The 18347-nt window shown below is 36.4% G+C and overlaps 1 protein-coding gene across 14 annotated transcripts in view; it reads left to right on the forward strand.

Annotated features, from left to right (window-relative positions):
• The window catches only part of CLASP1 (cytoplasmic linker associated protein 1), a 355336-nt gene that overhangs the window by 149036 nt on the left and 187953 nt on the right, over nt 1-18347 (forward strand). The window lies entirely within an intron of this gene.

The following is an 18347-nucleotide window of genomic DNA, read 5'->3' on the forward strand; positions in this document are numbered from 1 at the left end:
TATTGATTCTAAGGCAAACAGTAAAGGTTTAAAAAAATTTAATTGAAAACCTACTTATTGATAATACTTTAGATACTATCTCACCAGGAGAGAGGAGTTACTGAAAGTCTAATAGAGCAAGGCTGCTGCTGGATAGTGGTAGCAAGAAGCTTTTTAAATAATGAGGGAACTTCAGAGAGAAAGTGAATGCAGGAATCTGGACTTGAATTATTGTAGAGAATTATTAGAACCAAGGTCCTAGGTAATGCCCACAAAAGTAGTCAGACATGAAACATTTATTAAGTGCAAACTGCCTTCTAGTGACTATGCTAAGCACTGGGGAATATAAAGAAAATAAAAAGACAGTTCCTGCTATCAAGGAGCCAATAGTTTTACTGGGGGAGAAACCATGCTAGCTGCTATGTACAAACAAGCTTTAGACCAGAAATATCAGATACCATCACAAAGGGAAGGCACTAGCATTTAGGATTGGGAAAGACTTCTCATAAATGAGTATCATGCTAATGTTGGGACAAAATATAATACTTCATACTTATTTCACAAAAAGTAGATGATGACAAAAGCCTTCTTTAGCCTCACTTTACCGATGGGAAAACTGAAATTTACTGAGATTGTGTGACTGACTTGAAGTCAAACACAGTTTAGGAAGTGGTGGGATTGATATTTGAAGCTATATTTGATGAGGTTGGGCCCAGTTCTTTCACTATTGTACCAGAGTGCTGGTTGTAGATATAATGGGCCATTGAGGACCCCTGGAAACTGAAGCAAATAGTTTAGGTGATTGACCCAGAACCACATAGCTAGTAAGTTTCTATGGTAATATTCAGTTAGTTCTTCCTCACTTTAAGCCCATCACTTTATCTTTCTAGCTATCAGATTTCTATTGTGGGAATAACAGGTGACCCCCCAAAATCTGATGTTTTTGTATATTCTTGGTCTTTGTGGTGCAGAATGCTTTCATGCAGGTTGAACATGAGCAAAATTAACATCTTCATGAAGCTAATGAGAAACTTACTAATTCTAACAAAAACTAAGTCACAGAAATGGAAGTAGAATGTATTTATAAGAAGTAAGATTGACTTGGTAGGAATAGTTTAACATTGAGGGCCGAAGTCAAGTGTATTAAAATAGATTCCATCCTAGAACTATCAAGGAATTCAGTTCCATTCAAGAAGCATTTGTTGAGTGCCTTTTTTATGTTACTAGCAGCTGTTGGCAAGAATATTTGCAGTTAAAACATGCTTATTGCTTCAGAGGAATAGAAGTAAAAATATAGTCACATGATCTATGATTTCTATAGCCTGAGACCATGGTTATACAAGGTTATACATGGTTATACATGGTGACAAGGTAAAGAAATTCAAGCACTAGTAGTCTGCTATAAAATGGGTGATTATTAAGACCTTGACTGGGATCAAGACCTCTTGATGGTCTCGTTGCTATAAAGTTGTGTTTTCATATCCCTACTCGTACTCATCATTGAGATATTAGAGGAAGACACAGTGATGTGGTTGTGCCCCTTCACATTTCTGGTTAGAATTTCCTTTGTTCATATTCCTTGGCAATTGTCATTCCTAGTGATGAAAGTGTTTTATTAAACGTTTTCACAAAAAACAGTTTTGACTTTAACTTGAATTATTGTATATGGTTGATGTTTGTTTTAATGCAGGTGTTAGGAGAGAAGGACAAGGCCCATGATATTGGCTTTATATTTCTTGGACTCTTATCTGCTCTACCTTGGTATGTTAATTCATGGATAACATAATTAAAACTGCACCATTCTCAAATCTTTGGTAAAGCAGATGCTTTATAAAAGCACTTTTCGCTGCATTTCTGGTTTATAATAGAGAGATAATAAAAAGAGGAGGAAAATTATTTGTTTGGTAGTATCTTATGGGTTGTAAAACATGTTATTTATTTTATCTTATTTGCTCTCCAACAGCCAGGATTGGTCCAGAAGGATTTAAACCTAGATTTTCCAAGCTGTCTATTACACCATGCTGCCTTTCAATTGCACAAGCAACTCCTATATTTAGATTCAGAGATGGTTGGTGAAATAGATGGGTGGAAAAGGGAAAAGTGTTTCTTCACCAGTGTTATAAATTTTTATAAGGCTTTTGGGAAAATAGGTGGAGGGTGGGGAGAGCTTGGAAGACCTAGAATTTGAGCTTATGATGGTGCTTCAAATGTGTGTCCATGTATCATTGTTATCTCTTGGTTTTTAAATATTGAACTTAGGTTAAGAAGGCTAAGTGAAGAAAAACTTGGAAGATTAGTTTTCTAGCATCCAAAATGCATACTTAAAGATTTCAGAACCATTAACTTAAAAGTCAATTTGAAACAAGTTAGAAACTATGATCTTGACCGAAAGTAAACAATGCCAAACATACCCAATTTCCTTTTCTGATAATGTAATTGACTTTGAGTATAAATTGGAAGAGGGATTGAGGAGATTCTCTTGAACCAGCCAGCTCAGTCTAGAATATAATAAAATACAGGAGAAGGGCTGCCTGTGCAGTAGTGAAAACAGAGATTATAATACACCGTTGGTAATGTTGTTGTCCTCTACTTGAGAATATTAGGAGATTTGCACATCTACTCTCAAGACTCAATACTCAAGGTAGTTGATGATGGGAATTTGTGGAGGAAAGTGCAAAGGAATAACTCACAGGATGAAATAAAGAAAATTGACTGAAAGAGAAGATATTGGAGGGAAGGTGATAGAGATAAGCATTATTTGTAGTAGTTAAATGTGTATGAGATTGTTTCAGAGATATAAGGATCAGGATGATTTTACCATCATGTGATGATGAATAGCTTACCTCTTCATTCGTTCGACTTAAATGAACTTTGAAGTTAATGAAAATCAGAATGGGAACTAAGGTTTACATAGTTCTTAAAAGTTTTCAAGGTGCATCCTATACAACAACTTGTGAAATATCTAGTATAATTTTATCATTTACAGATGAGGAAACATGCTGAGAAAAGCTCAAGTGACTGGCTAGGATCAAATCAGTCTAGCATACATGTATTTATTTTTATTTTTATTCTTTAAATGCTTACCTTCTGTTTTGGAATCAATACTGAGTATTGATCCTAAGGCAGGAGAGCAATAACAGCCAAGAAACTGGGGTTGAGTGACTTGCCTAGGATCACACAACCAGGAAATTTCTGAGGCCAGCTTTGAACCCAGGATTTCAGCTCCAGGCCTGGCTCTTTATCCACTGAGCCACCTAGCTGTTCCCCAGCAAGCATTTATTAAGCACACACTTTGTGCCAGGCACTTGCCTAAGACTGGGGAGGTACAAACACAAAACTCTCAAGGAATTTGCATCCTGTTGGAGGAGACAAATGCCTGTTGAGTGGTGGAACCAGTCAGGGCTGTACAACCTAGACTGTTCCAACATGCTCTGTCTTCTACATGTTTATTGGTTGTGGAAATCTTTGATTCTCACTCATCCCTCTCAGTGCAGGGATTATGCTTTGCAGCTGAAGTGCTCTTTGGGGTGAAAGTACAACTTGCTACCAGGGTTTGCAGTACATCTGTGTCTACATTTTCTGTGTTTGTTTGCTTTCCTCCCTTAAGTAATTGGATTATGGAAATTGGAAATTGGGAGCTAGAATTGAGACTAACCTGGCAGTGAAAAAGAATAGGAATAGAAGAGTAGAGGTTTGATTTTTTTTTTCCTAAAAAGAATAGAGAGAAAAGAATAGATGCTAGGGGAACCTGGCAGCCAGAATTTAAAGTCAAAGGGTCTGGAGTTCTGACTGATATTTTGTGATCTGCATGACCTGCAGCAAATTGCTTATCTTCTGGGAGAGATGGGGGCTTATTGACAAAGATGAAGTGGTAAGCAATGATTAGGTTCAATGTTATTTGTGATTCCTTTGATCAACCTAACCAGAAGAGGAGCCTCTTGTTTAGCCTGGTTGTAAGAAACTAAGTAGGCAACTTTGCCTGCAACACCATAGTGAGGCCCAACAGTACTTAGAACTGGCTTCCTGGCTGTGTGGTTTCCCTAACTGACTGTGACCATGAGCAGGCTGTGCATACCACCTTTATGGGTGTCACTTTCTTCATCTTATATTAAATGAGGATGATGTGTTCTGGAAGATTCCTTCTAGCTATTTTTTTCTTATGCTAAGTTAACTTCTCTTTTAGAAGCATGAGTACTATGCACTCTCTCTAATTGAAAACTTTATAAATAAGTTAGTACAGAAGACCAGGACTTAAAAATTATAGACGCCAACTTGTTAGTAATTATTAGCTATCCAGCTGTGGCTACTTAGAAAACTTCCTGAGGCTACTTACGTCTATTGCTTTGTTCAAAAAACATGGTGATATTAGAGATTACTTTGTACCCAAATAGACAGTATAGCAAAACTTTTGAGAGACTATACACCTACTTGCTCATAAACCCTCTGTGGGATCTAAATTTTATCTCCCCTTGCTATCAGTCATACTATTACTTCATACAGATATCTTCTGTTAGTGTGGGTGGGGCAGGGTTAAGGATAGGATGCCATATTATATTGCATGAGAAACCTAGGAGACAATTTTATTTTTATTTATTTTTTAATTTAACATTTTTAATTAATTAATTAATATTTTTCCTTTGTTACATGATTCATGTTTTTCACTCCCCTCCTCCTCCCCTCCCTCCAGCAGCCAATGCTAAATTCCACTGGGTTTTACATATTTCATTTATTAAGACCTATTTCCATATTATTGATATTTGTATTGTACTAGGGTGATAGTTTTGAGTCTACAGTTCATATCCCCATCAACCCATGTGATCAAGTAGTTGTTTTTCTTCTGTATTTATATATCCATAGTTCTTGCTCTGGATGTAGATAGTGCTCTTTCTCATAAGTCCCTCAGAATTGTCCTGGGTCATTGCATTGCTGCTGGTAGAGAAGTCCATTATGGTTGATTATGCCACAGTGTATCAGTCTCTGTGTATAATGTTCTGGTTCTGCTCTTTTACTCTGCATCAATTCCTGGAGGGCATCTCAGTTCACATGTAATTTAGGAAATAATTTTAGATGGACATTCCTTTTTTTTTTCCCCTTTAATTTTTTTTAAACCCTTACTTTATCTCTTAAGACAGAATGGCAAGGGTTTGGCAAACAAAGGTTAAGTGACTTGTCCTGAGTCACATAGCTAGGAAGTGTTTGAGATCAGATTTGAACCCAAGTTCTCCCAACTCCAGGCCTGGCTCTTTCTCCACTGTAACACCTAGCTTCCCTCTTCCTTTCCTTTCTGATTGGAGCCCAGGTTTGTTGTTGTTGTTTTTAATCTTATTCATTCAACAAGTAATAAGTATTTATTCATGAGTCTCAAAATCCATGAATCATCTTTGCTCTTTTTTTCCCTCAAGGAAAGAGCCCAGGATTTGAAACCAGAGGATCTGGGCAGATTCTGGTTCTGATATGATCTGTTTTACTTTAATCTCTCTGGGCCTTTGTTTCCTTATCTTTAAAATAAAGAGGTTTGGACAATAATTGGTATTAAAATTAATTAGTACAGGGGCAGCTAGGTGGCTCACTGGGTAGAGTGCTAGGCCTAGAATCAGGAGGTGCACCTAGGAACTAGGTGCAAACCTTCCCTCAGATAGTTAAGTGATTCCAGATAAGTAATTTAATCACAATTACCTTGTCCTTATTACTCAGTTCTGCCTTGGATCCAATACTTAGTATTGATTCTGAGATGGAAGGTAAGGGTTAAACAATTATTTTTTATTAATCTGGAGGGAAAATTTTGGCATGAGTTGTATTAACCAATACTAAATACTCCCGTTCTCCATAAAAAACATTTTTAGAAAATCTCTAGTCAGAATTGCCTAATAGTAAAATCACACCTACTTGCCATTCTTTGCTCCTACAGGGTGTGCACCTTCACCTTCATTGTATAATCCTAACCCTGTGCCACATGTGGTTTGAGTTTTTGCTTTCTAGTTTTGTCCTTGTTTGTTGCCTTTATTTTGCACAATCATCTGAATCTGACTTTGAGGTTTGGAGGTAGACTGAAGAGTAATAATAGTAATAGTAAATAATAATAATGATGATGATGATTACTAATATTTATATGGTGCCTCCTCAATGCTAGGCACTTGCTAAACACTTTACAATTATTATTTCATTTAAAAAAAAACAACAAACTCTTTTACCTTCCTTCTTAGAGTCAATACTATATATTGGTTCCAGGCAGAAAAAGGGCTAGGAAAATGGGGTTAAATGACTTGCTCAGCTTGGGGAAAGGTTAGATTTGAACCCAGGACCTCCCTCCTCTAGGCCTAGCTCTTGGTTCACTTCATCCACCTAGTTGTCCCCATTATTATCTCGTTTGGTACAACAACTTGGGATGGTAGGTGCTATTGTTTTTCCTGACTTTACAGATGAGGAAATAGGCAGGGGGAGCTTAAGTGACTTGTTGAGGGTCACATAGATAATAAATGTCTTAGACCAGATTTTAATTAAACTCATCTTCCTTACTTCAGGCTCTGTCCTCTATTTCACTGATCCATCCAGATGTCCTAAAATGGGGGTGGGGGGGGTGGGAGGATGGTTAAGGAACCAATAGCATAGGAGATTCAGGAAAGATTTGTGGGGTTAAGATTTTTTCAGTCCTAGAAATGTCGACTTTTAAATACTTGCCTGGAGTTGTCTAGCAGGCAACTGACTGTAGGTATTCAAAGTTCAAGAAAGAAATTGAGAACTAAAGCAAACAGGTGGTCATTTTGATAGTTAGAAGTTAGGAATTGATGGGAGTATATTAGTTTGATAAAAGTAAGTGACAAGAAGAAAAGACTAGAGACTTGGGGAATGGCTTATGCTCAGGAGTTGTTATTTCATATTTGCCAATGGAGATACTTAAGTGCTTTAATGTTAGTGGTGGTGGTTATCTCTGTACACTAGTTGACAGCTTTTGGAATTGGGAGTCTGCAGAAGGACTAGTTTTAAGTTCCCCTTAAACAGAAATTGGGTTGTATGTCATGTGATCCATGACTATTTTTTTAGAATTGATTTTTACTGCTACACTATTTTTGTCTGATCATGGTTATAGTTTGTATTCTATGAGGAGTACAGAGGACCTCTAGATTGTATGAGGAAGGAAATACTTGTTTTTAAATCATGGGAGTGTATTTCATTGTGCAATTTTTATGTTAATAGGTGAACCCTTATCAGAAATCAGCAATCAAAATGATATGCTTTGTGAATCTCTTAATCACTTTCTCTTAATGTATCAAACTTTAGACTTTGATATATAGCATAGATCTTATGCCTGGGATTCTTTTACTCATGAGTGCTGTACCTAGTTAAAGATAAAGATATAGATATTAATCTCCATAGTACAATATTTCTTTTTGCTTGAAAGACAAATTGGTATTTGTAGTGCCTATTTGGGCTATGGCTTAACATTTCTTTTCAGCAGAGTTTGATGAAAGTACATAACAGTTTTTACTCCCACGTTTTTATATGCAAGTTCATTAATGTATGACAAAGATTTCTCTATGTTGTGTCAAATTCCTAAGGACTGTTTCTCATTTTGTCAGGTGAGGTCTTTCATTTAATACAATTTAGAGATTATAATTCTTAATGGACCTATTCTTGGACACTCAGAACTGATGATTCTCTAAAGAGTATATATGGAGAAACCATTGAATATATCAATATGGTTCTCTTTCAGAATTTATAAGAACCTTTAGTCAAGCCTATTTTTTTCTCATTACTTTTTTTTGAATGTATTTATTACACGCTTTACAAAATTAAAGGGTATAGAACATAGAATGTTAGAACTTAAAGTTCTATCTCTTCATTTTACATCAACAAAAGAGTCCTGTCATTATAACTGTTGACATGTGTGTACATGTGTTTAGGTGTGTGAGACAAAAGACATAGACACAGAGAAGAATGTTAAATGATTTTCTCTGAAATGAGCACTTCTCTTTATTTTTAAAAGAGTTGAATTTAAGTCAAGTAAGAAGATGCTGTTAAGTCAGTCAAAAAACATTAAATGCCTACTGTGAACCAGACTCTGTACTAAGTGCTAAGGATACAAAGATAGATGTCTCATTCCTGCCCTTTTAGGAACTCAAAGCCCAATAGAGTAGATCACACATAGCAGGAAGCTATGATTGGGGGTATAGGGAAGGTTCCTTGGGCCCATGAGGAAGTCTGCAGCTTAGGTGTTGGAAGATCAGGATGAGAGGAGGAGGGGCCCCAGGGATAGGGCCTGCTGAAATTTCCACGTTTTCACAAAGGTATTACTTTGAATTTTGAGAAAGAAAGAATATCAAACTGGAAGATTATCCTGATACAAATGAGATTCCAAGCTACCAGATTGATGATTTTGGCTTCTTTAAGAGTATAAATCTTAGTTTTTTATTTTATTTTGTTTTTAAAATTTTCTTAGAGTTTAATTGAATTATGAATGAAACAATTGAGGGGGAAAGAGGGCAGACTAGCAATTTTAAATTAATTTTATGTCTATAATAGTTTCTTCTTTGCATGTATCCTGTTTGTTGCTAGGTTACTGAAAGGACATTCAGTGTTAAATGGCTAGAAAATGGGAGTGTAAAGGTACTTGATTTTCTAGATGCATTTTTTTCATTCCCCATATAATTTGCAAATCTTCTGAACATAAATTAGTTTTTCTATTTTAAATTTCAAAAAGGAATTGCGTGTCTGTGTATGTATGCACATGTGTCTATAATTTAGTTTTCTAATTATATAGATTGCTTTTGCTTATGGGAGAAGTATATCTTCCTTATGAAAGAGATAGTTATTGTAGAGTAGCCATTTTCTCTGAAGTTAATAATTTTTATTTGAATGCTGTTGGCATGAAGCTACTGTACTTAAGTAAAGATTTAATTTGGCCATGAAAATATACATACACATTTCTTCAAATAGATGGGCATAGTTATAGAGAGAGAGGGAGATCGAGAGGGACTAGTGGGAATGTGTGTCAGGGTCACATCACTAGGAAGTATTTGAGTCCAAATTTGAACCCAGGACATCTGTCTCTAGGTCTGGCTCTCAATCCAGTTAGCCACCTCACTGCTTTAGGATGTACATATTTTTTAAATCCTAGCTTTACTACTGCTTAAAACCACAAATAATTGGAGCCAGTAGAAAAGTTTGAATTCAGGAAAAGAGATTTCTTTTTGACAGAACTAGAAATCAGATGCTTTATTTATTCTATATATAATTAATGTAGGGGCTTGTTTTTGCCATCATATTAATTTTGACAGGTATTTTTCAGTAAGAATGAATAACTTGGAAAGTGCTAAATATTTCCTTCCCAAATTTTAGGAACTGATGTTTTAAAAACAAAATCATCGATGATCTATATTGACACTATTTTTGCTGGTTTATGGGAGAAATGTTTATTTAGGGATGACTTGTTCAAGCTCATTTTCTTTATGGAGAACCCAACTCATTATTGTTCCTAGTTACTTTGTTTATAATAATTTTGAATAGTTCATGATTTGCAGAAAATTGGTTATTTTCCCTGGGCTTGTCTGTCAGGTGTGAATTGCAAGGTCCTCAAATAGTTAGTGTCTTGGGGAAAGTGTTTCCATAGTCACAGCTTCTTGCTATATGAGAAAATCACTTAAAATAGACTTGAAGAATACTATTTCTGTCATTGTTCTTAAGCAGATTAAAGTGTAACTGACATCTTGTTTGGGTTTTTCTATAACTCCTTTATGATTGTTCCTTAAGGTTTATGGTTGAGTGAACCTGTTCTGTTGAGAAAAAGATGGGAAGGAGAGGTAAAAATCAATTCTCATTTTACTGTAATGAATATTCTAATATTGGAGTGAAACAGAGTGAAGAAGGTTTTTTTTTTCCTTAGACTATGATTTTGCAGATGGATGGATGTACAGTGGGCTTTTATTTTGGAAGAGGGTGGCAGATGTCTTTGCTACTAGGTCACTCAGAGGAGGTGCAATGTGCGTGGGGCGGGCAGAGTTTACTCGTGCCTAAGTTGCTGGGAGGTAGGCATCACAGTGGCTCTTTCAAAGCAGTGTTTATTTGCTACCAAGATTGCTGAAGATCATGACTACTGGGAAAGGTAGGCCGTTTGCTTCTCAGGCTTCTGAAAGAATGTTAATTATAACCAAGTGTTAAGTATTTCAGTGTTTTTGCTGCAGTTTGTGTGTGTTGGGGGGGGGGCAACAACACACATTCAAAATAGTTTCATTTACTTTGAAAATTAAGAGATCAGGAAAGAGATTCAGATGTTATGGGTGTTTTATCTATTTAAGTAGAAAACAGCTTATTCAGATAGGAAAATGCAGCCAGAAAGAGGGAGGCAAGAGCAGCAGAGTATCTAAGGAGGGGTGCAGATTTTTAAAACTGGCCTAGGAGAGACAGTTTAAGATCTATTCTTATCAGCCTCTCTTCGTTTTCTCTTTTGCTTATTTTTCCCTCTCCTAGCCTAATTGGCTCCATTTGTTGTGCTTTGTCAGCTAAGCTAGCAGAATTATATTATTATTTTGTCAGTTATAAGACATTTGTTAAGCTTAAGTTGTCATGAAAGGCTTCAGCTATCTAGAAATGTTTGCTTTCCTGAAGTATTTATATTGATTTAGGCTACTGATTTGCAATATGAGAAAAGGGTATGTAGATCCTTGGTGGCTAAGAGAACTGGGGAATCAAGGCTATACATAATTTAGCCCTTCTTCCAGGATGTGCTTTGTTCTTCCAATGAGAGGAATGGAAGATGGTGTTGATGGTGGGATATATCTGTGTTTGTGTTTGTGGATGGAATAAATTATTTTAATAAAAAGTGTGTATCTCTTATCTTTTAAATTTGGAACAAAGAACAGATAAGACAAGGTTTTCGTTTTGATGATAATAGGAAATGTTAGCAGCGCCTACAACCCCAGGATTATTGTGAATATTGAATGAGGTAACTTATGTAAAGTGTTTTTAGAAACCTTAAAAATGCTATGCAAATGATTACTATTGCTTTTAGATTGTTTTTATTAAAGAATTGAATACCAGTGAAGTTTGAATTTGAAGGAAAGTTTAATTGATAAGTGAAATTCTATATTGATGTTTTCCTTTCACCTGTTATATCTAGTGGCATGGTTCTTAGTTTGCTGTTTTGAAAGATAGGTGTTTCGCACCATAAGATTGAATATGATATCCAGCAATACCATTCTTATTTTGTTGAGGATGAGGGTTTGGCATTGTCCCAACTCATTTCTCTGCTTTATTTTTAGACAGAATAAATTATTATTCAGATGATCCTATATCTCTTTTTCAAAACTCACCCCTTGCCTGAAATACTATAAATGTACCTGCTTATGTATGAATAATCCAAAATAACTATTTCATCATTTTAAATCAACAGTCTTACTTATACAGTCATGGTGTTCCATTTCATCCTATGCTGTATTTTCAGGATAAAGTGGTTAAGGGAAATCAATACCTTAGCAGTAGAGTTAAATAATTCACATTATCAAGTGACCCTTTTCACAGCTTTTCAGATGAAGATTCTCAAAAAAGCTGGCATTTTGTTTAAACAGTTTAGAAAATTGAGCCCATAGAATCTGCTGTTTTGGGTTCAAGACCACACAGTTTTAGAAAACTGGAATTAAGAGTCTGAACTATCCTCTCCTAGGTGAACTCCAGCTTGTTTCTTATTTACTGATAACTGAAATTCATAGGAATAATTGCAGCTATTCTGTGGGAAGAACATGGAAATATAGGAAATGAAGGAAAAGCTGCCTAATACTTTTGAGTCTTTCCATGGAAATAAATGACAAAATATGAGCACTATTAAAATGTGACATAGCTTTGCTATATGGAATACTGCATTCTTATTAAAGTGATTCTCTTTCTTATGTTTTAAATTTTAAAATAGTGTTGTATTTCCTACAATCAAGATGCAGTCATGTGCTCCTTGGAAAGACAACTAAAATGATGTGACCAGAGATCACTATTCTAGAATTGAGTTTTTGACATTTTTGAAAATGTGGTGAACGTTTGAAAATGTACTCTGAACTGTTAGGGGTTGATGGAGCTGAGATAGTTTTTAGGAATGGTTGAAGCAGTAGTGATTTAGGAAGGGAATGTTGTAGAAAATTCTGCATTATTTTTGAGGGCTAATTCTCTAACATGCAGATATTATTATTTTTATTCATGGTCCTGACAACTGTCTTTATCTTCACTTTTCATGAAACTGGAAGATAGGTCAAAAAATAAATCTTGGTGTCTTTGGGCTTAGAGATTCTAAGTATTTAGGACAAGTACCACCGTTTGAGGGGAGGAAAAATCATAGAGAGGCAGTGTAACCCCATGGTCAGTTTATAGATCTTTTAAAAAGCGTCGGAGATTTTCTTGTAAGCTATTACTACTATCTTGTTGTTTCACCTAGAATTTATCTTTGTATTATTGTTTTACCCAAAGATAGAAGAGACTCATTCTTCTACCTCATGGACTTCCATAGAATGAATGAAATGAATCTATAAAGTGCTTTTGCATTTTTTGGAAAAATAGTGCAATATAATTTTGACATATTAATAGTAGTATGCAAAAAGTGCTTCAGGAATAGAATTTGTAGATGAAGGATTTTAAAAGGATGGCCTTTTTCTTGCATTCTTTGTTAGGACAAAAGTTAAATATTTGAAGGTTTAAATGGTGTCTGGTAAAAAAACATCCATGGACAAACCATTCTGGGGGGGAAAAAAACCTGTTCTTGTCAGGACCAATTAAAGTCAGATTGGCATAATGATAATTAAAATGACATTGCATACAGGAGGGCCAGGTGTAGATTTAACATCATAGCATATAGTAATAATACAACTATATACAACACCCACTCTAGACAGATGTTGACTTTTAGAATAAGCACTTGGATTGTCCCTTTTTTGCTTTTTAAAGTGAAGGGGTTATGAATTCTTAGGAATTACATAATCTTGAAAATATCCGAAGTATATTTGTGCCTGAATTTGACTGTCAGTGATTCAGAAATTAAGGCATATATTAATTGTATTTTTAAAATATTGTTGAAAATATGTATCTCTGAGATGAAGGTTCTCCATCTTGTGAGGACTAGTATTATGATAGCTAATGGCCTGAATTTTATCTTATTTCCTAAATCCTCATCATTTATTTATATTTTTAAGCCCATACTTTATATCAGTGATGGCAAATCTATGGCATAGGTACCAAAGATGGTGTGTGGTTTGTGGGGGGAGGGGTAACTCTAGTTTGTTACTTGGGTGAAGCTGCTCCCCTCCCTCTCTCCACTGTGCCTGAGGACATTTTTCACTTTCCTGGCTCTCTGCCCAGCAGCCAGTTGAAGTGCCCAGCAGGTAAGGTGGGCAGCTCTCAGGTGGTAGAGCTGGAGGGGAACAGAGCGCTTGGACCACTGCCCTCTCCCTCTCTACACTTGCTGAGGACATTCTTCCTTTCACCCACCCCTCTGCCCAGCAGCCCAATGGGAGCACTTCCTTTCTTCTCTGTGTGGAGTAAGGGGGGGAGTGGAAGAGATGCATACCTTGCACTGGGGGTAGGGCCCAGCGCTTTGTCTCTAAAAGGTTCACCATCACCACCTTATATCCTAGTCATAACTCTCAGACAGAAAGACAAAGTCTAGGCAGTTGAGGTTAAAGAGACTATTTAGGATCACACAGCTAGGAAGTAAGGCCAATTTTGAACCCACATCTTTTTTTTTTAAACAATATTTTATTTGGTCATTTCAAAACATTATTCATTGGAGACAAAGATCATTTCTCCCCCCCCCTCCCCCATAGCCGACTTGCGATTCCACTGGGTATCACGTATTCTTGATTCGAACTCATTTCCATGTTGTTGGTATTTGCATTAGAGTGTTCATTTAGAGTCTCTCCTCAGACATGTCCCCTCAACCCCTGTAGTCAAGCAGTTGCTTTTCCTCTATGTTTTTACTCCCACAGTTTGTCCTCTGCTTGTGGATAGTGTTTTTTCTCCTAGATCCCTGCATATTGTTTAGGGACATTGCATTGACACTAATGGAGAAGTCTATTACGTTCGATTGTACCACAGTGTATCAGTCTCTGTGTATAGTGTTTTCCTGGTTCTGCTCCTCTCACTCTGTATCACTTCCTGGAGGTTGTTCCAGTCTCCATGGAATTATTCCATCACCAACATATACCACAATTTGTTCAGCCATTCTCCAATTGAAGGGCATCCCCTCATTTTCCAATTTTTGGCCACCACAAAGAGTGCAGCTATGAATATTCTTGTACACGTCTTTTTCCTTATTATCTCTTTGGGGTATAAACCCAGCAGTGCTATGGCTGGATCAAAGGGCAGACAGTCCTTTATCACCCTTTGGGCATAGTTCCAAATTGCCCTCCAGAATGGTTGGATCAATTTACAACCCCACCAGCAATGAATTAATGTCCTTACTTTGCCACATCCCCTCCACCATCCATTACTTTTCATAGCTGTCATGTTAGCCAATCTGCTAGGTGTGAGGTGATACCTCAGAGTTATTTTGATTTGCATCTCTCTGATTATAAGAGACTTAGAACATTTTTTCATGTGCTTATTAATAGTTTTGATTTCTTTATCTGAAAACTGCCTATTCATGTCCCTTGCCCATTTATCAATTGTAGAATGGCTTGATTTTTTGTACAATTGATTTAGCTTTTTGTAAATTTGAGTAATTAAACCTTTGTCAGAGGTTTTTATGAAGATTGTTTCCCAATTTGTTGCTTCCCTTCTGATTTTAGTTACATTGGTTTTGTTTGTACAAAAGCTTTTTAATTTGATGTAGTCAAAATCATGTATTTTACATTTTGTGACTCTTTCTAAGTCCTGCTTGGTTTTAAAGTCTTTCCTTTCCCAAAGGTCTGACATGTATACTATTCTGTGTTTTCCTAATTTACTTATAGTTTCCTTCTTTATGTTCAAGTCATTCACCCATTTTGAATTTATCTTGGTGTAACCACATCTTTTCTACTGTAAAATTGAGATTTGAATTGCAAAGTTTAAATTCCTTTTGAGAAGAATTTCAGGTAAAAAAGAAGCTACCTCTCTTAATCCAGAACTGAACTGTTAGAGAAGCCACCATGAAGAAGCCTCCAGACCACAAGTGCACAAAAATGAACTTTGGGTGTGGTTGATTGAACATTTATTTGTATGTATACTTTCATGCCAAAGGGGACTGCCCCCTAACTGGCTTTCTGTCAATGCGTCCAGTAATTATTGGTTTTGTTCCTTTTTTTTCCTCTTATCTTTAAATTATTGTAATCTTTAAATTGATTATGTTTTCATGATCCTTTGGGGAAGGACTTCTTCCCAGAGGATCAAACGGGGGGAATGTAAAATTGAGATTTGAACTCTGGACTCCATTCCCCAGGAGTCCTTGCTAGCTCCCAGAATGCCCTCTAATCTCACTGAATTCTCACCTGGGACGAGAACAAAATTTTATTTAAAGGATCTTCCCCGTAGGCGGGGTCACTCTTGGACTTCCGTTTTGGATCAGACGTGGCTCTTTCCATAATGTAGGTTATATTGTCTAGGCCTCTGGTCAAGGCACGTGTTTTTTCTTATTCTGTATTTTCTTTAATCCTTAACTTTTAATAAACCTCTAAAAAATATAATACTCCTTCTAGAGAGAAACTAATTTCTAACTGCCTCCGATTCCTCAGTCTCCCCTAAATTTTAATCTTTACACTACTCCAGCCTGAGCTCTCAATCCACTGAACCACCTAGCTGCTCTATGCTGGCCATTTATTCATGGCTAATTAATTTCTGCCTGATGTGTGCAAAACCCTGGTTTGAAGGCATTGAGCAAATACAAAGGTGATTAAGACAAAGTATTTTTACTTTTAGAACTTATTGTCTAATAGGGAAATGAATTCAAATATTTCCAAAATAACACATTAGTCTTTGAATAGAAGGACAAATAGCTATGTGAAACCTAAGGAGGAAAATAATTTCTGATTAGGTAACCTAGAAAGATGCCATTCAAACTGGGCCTCTCTTAGTTAAGTGAATTTAATGTTAGGTCCAGCTGTTTGGGCTTACTTGTATACTTTCTCCCCTTCCCATTCTCTACCTTCTTTATTTCAAAGGAGTAAGTAAGAGTTTCAAAATTAATTGAACTTTCCAATTTCATTTCAGTTTCTTCTTGTATATCATTAAGTAAAGGGTATTTTTGCTTGTTTTTTAGTCACTGCTATGTTACCTGTATGTTGGCTAACTCAGAAAACGTGTAGTTAATTTTACATAATACAAATACAGATTTTGCTTTTACAGTTATGACAAAAACATAATAGCAGTTATAGCTAAATACTAATTATGGGTTTTGTTTGTGTATATAGTTTATAAAATACCTTATGTACATATTCAGTTGTCACAGTGGATCTAGAATATACCAGTATAGGCATGATTATCCTAGTTATCCCAAAAGATAAGAAAACTGAGGTACAGACAGGTAAGTTGTTGCTAAAGGGTATAGCTCATAAAAAATATATCAGGGACTTGAAGTTCAGGTGTTCAAGTTCAGTGCTTTCTCTATGACAGCATGTCCCTCAGAGTGACCTTGGGGTACTCTGTTTTTATTCTGCTTGCTTAAAGTATTTGTAGCTCCTCTTTTAGAATTGCTTTTTTTTTTGTCCAAGAAAAGTCATTCTTATTTCTATCTAGCCCCAAGTTAGCATAAGACAATAGCATGAGATATTATAAGTATAGGAACAGTATAGGAAAGCTTTGACGATCTGGAGCATTTGACATGCTCAAGGATCCAGAATAGTTTCAAACTGGAGAGGCCTTCTCAGCAAAACTAAAACCCACCCTTGATTTAAAATAAAACAAAATGAAAACAACAACTTTACCATCTGTCTTAGAATCAATACAATGTATTGTTTCCAACCAAAAGAGCAGTAAGGGCTAGGCAGTGGGAGTTAAGTGACTTGCCCAGGGTCACACAGCTAGGAAGTGTCAGAGGCCAGATTTGAATCTAAGATCTCTCATTCCCAGGCCTGACTGTCAATCCATTGTATTATCTACCTACCAAACAATTCTTGATGTGTTTGTCCCAGTTGCCAAGGAACAGTGACAGGAAATAAATGCTAAAATCTTAAGATAGTAAGTACTTATTAAGTCCCTATTATGTGCCAGGTACTGTGCTAGGCACCAGGGATGTAGAAGCAGAAGACAGCCCCCACCTTCAAGGAGCTCATGTTCTAATGGGGAAGACCACATGCAAGGACATGCTGAAGGGGGCAGGAAGGTGGTGGTTCCTGGAAGAAAGGAGGAATCCTTCTGGCTGTGAGAGAAATGAAGAGATGGTGGCCCACATGGGTTCTGGGAGAATCGTGATGATGCCCATCTCTCATCTCTTCCAGTCGTGGAGGGGGGGTGTTTCAGGGTTGAGCAGATCTTACAGGAAGATGAATTTCTGGAGAGAATGAAGAAGTCCAGGAGAGCACCCTGGCAAACCTGGTACATTCCACATGGCGATTGTGTTACTCTAGCCTAGGCTACAGAAAGATCTGGGTTCAAGTTCTACCTTTGAGCCACACTGGTCATGTCTTAGCATGTCATTTAAACCCTTGTTCTCTAGGCATCTTTCTTACAGTGGTAAGTTATAGTTTGGAAAAACATTAAGCATCTACGTATGATGTGATTTAATTCTTGATAGTACAAGATAACATCAACTTAATTGATAAATGCCAAATTTGAAACATTATGAATTTAGAGGTAGAAGACCTAATTTCATTATAGATCGGAATGATCAGAAAATGCTTTTTCTCATTCTTAGGTGAGCCCTAAAAATGTGGGTAGTATTTGAATCAATGAAGGATAGGGTAGAACATATTTTTATATTAATAGAGTGCTGGGAAGCAAATAGTCAGAGGTGGGAATGTGAAATGTGATATGTTTAGTCTGAGCTTTTCATTGACTAGATCAAGGAGTGGATCAGGGTGAAGTCAGAAAGGTTTGTAGAGGACTACAAATGCTCTCTTGTTCCAAGTCCATATTCTTTACTACCTGGATAATATTGAGAAAATCTTTTAACCATTTTGGCTCCAGTTTCTCATAAAAATAGGGGACTCTAAGGTCCTTTATAGCAAGAAATCAATGGTCCTAAGCTACATTAGATTTTATCTTTGAATTTATGGGGAACACTTAAATGTTTGTAAGTAAAGGAATGACAATAAAAGTGATGTTTTAAGCAAATTCATTGTCCTATTGAATGTATAATGGATCTATTCCTTAATACTGTGCAAATTAAGGTTATATCTCCATGCTTAGGGTCAAGGGGTAGAAGATTATTCTGCTTCTGCCTAGTCCCTATGTTTATTCTGTGCGAAAAGAAAGGAATATCAACAGTC

This window comes from Monodelphis domestica, chromosome 4 (assembly GCF_027887165.1).
Source record: "Monodelphis domestica isolate mMonDom1 chromosome 4, mMonDom1.pri, whole genome shotgun sequence".
Taxonomy (NCBI): domain Eukaryota; kingdom Metazoa; phylum Chordata; class Mammalia; order Didelphimorphia; family Didelphidae; genus Monodelphis; species Monodelphis domestica.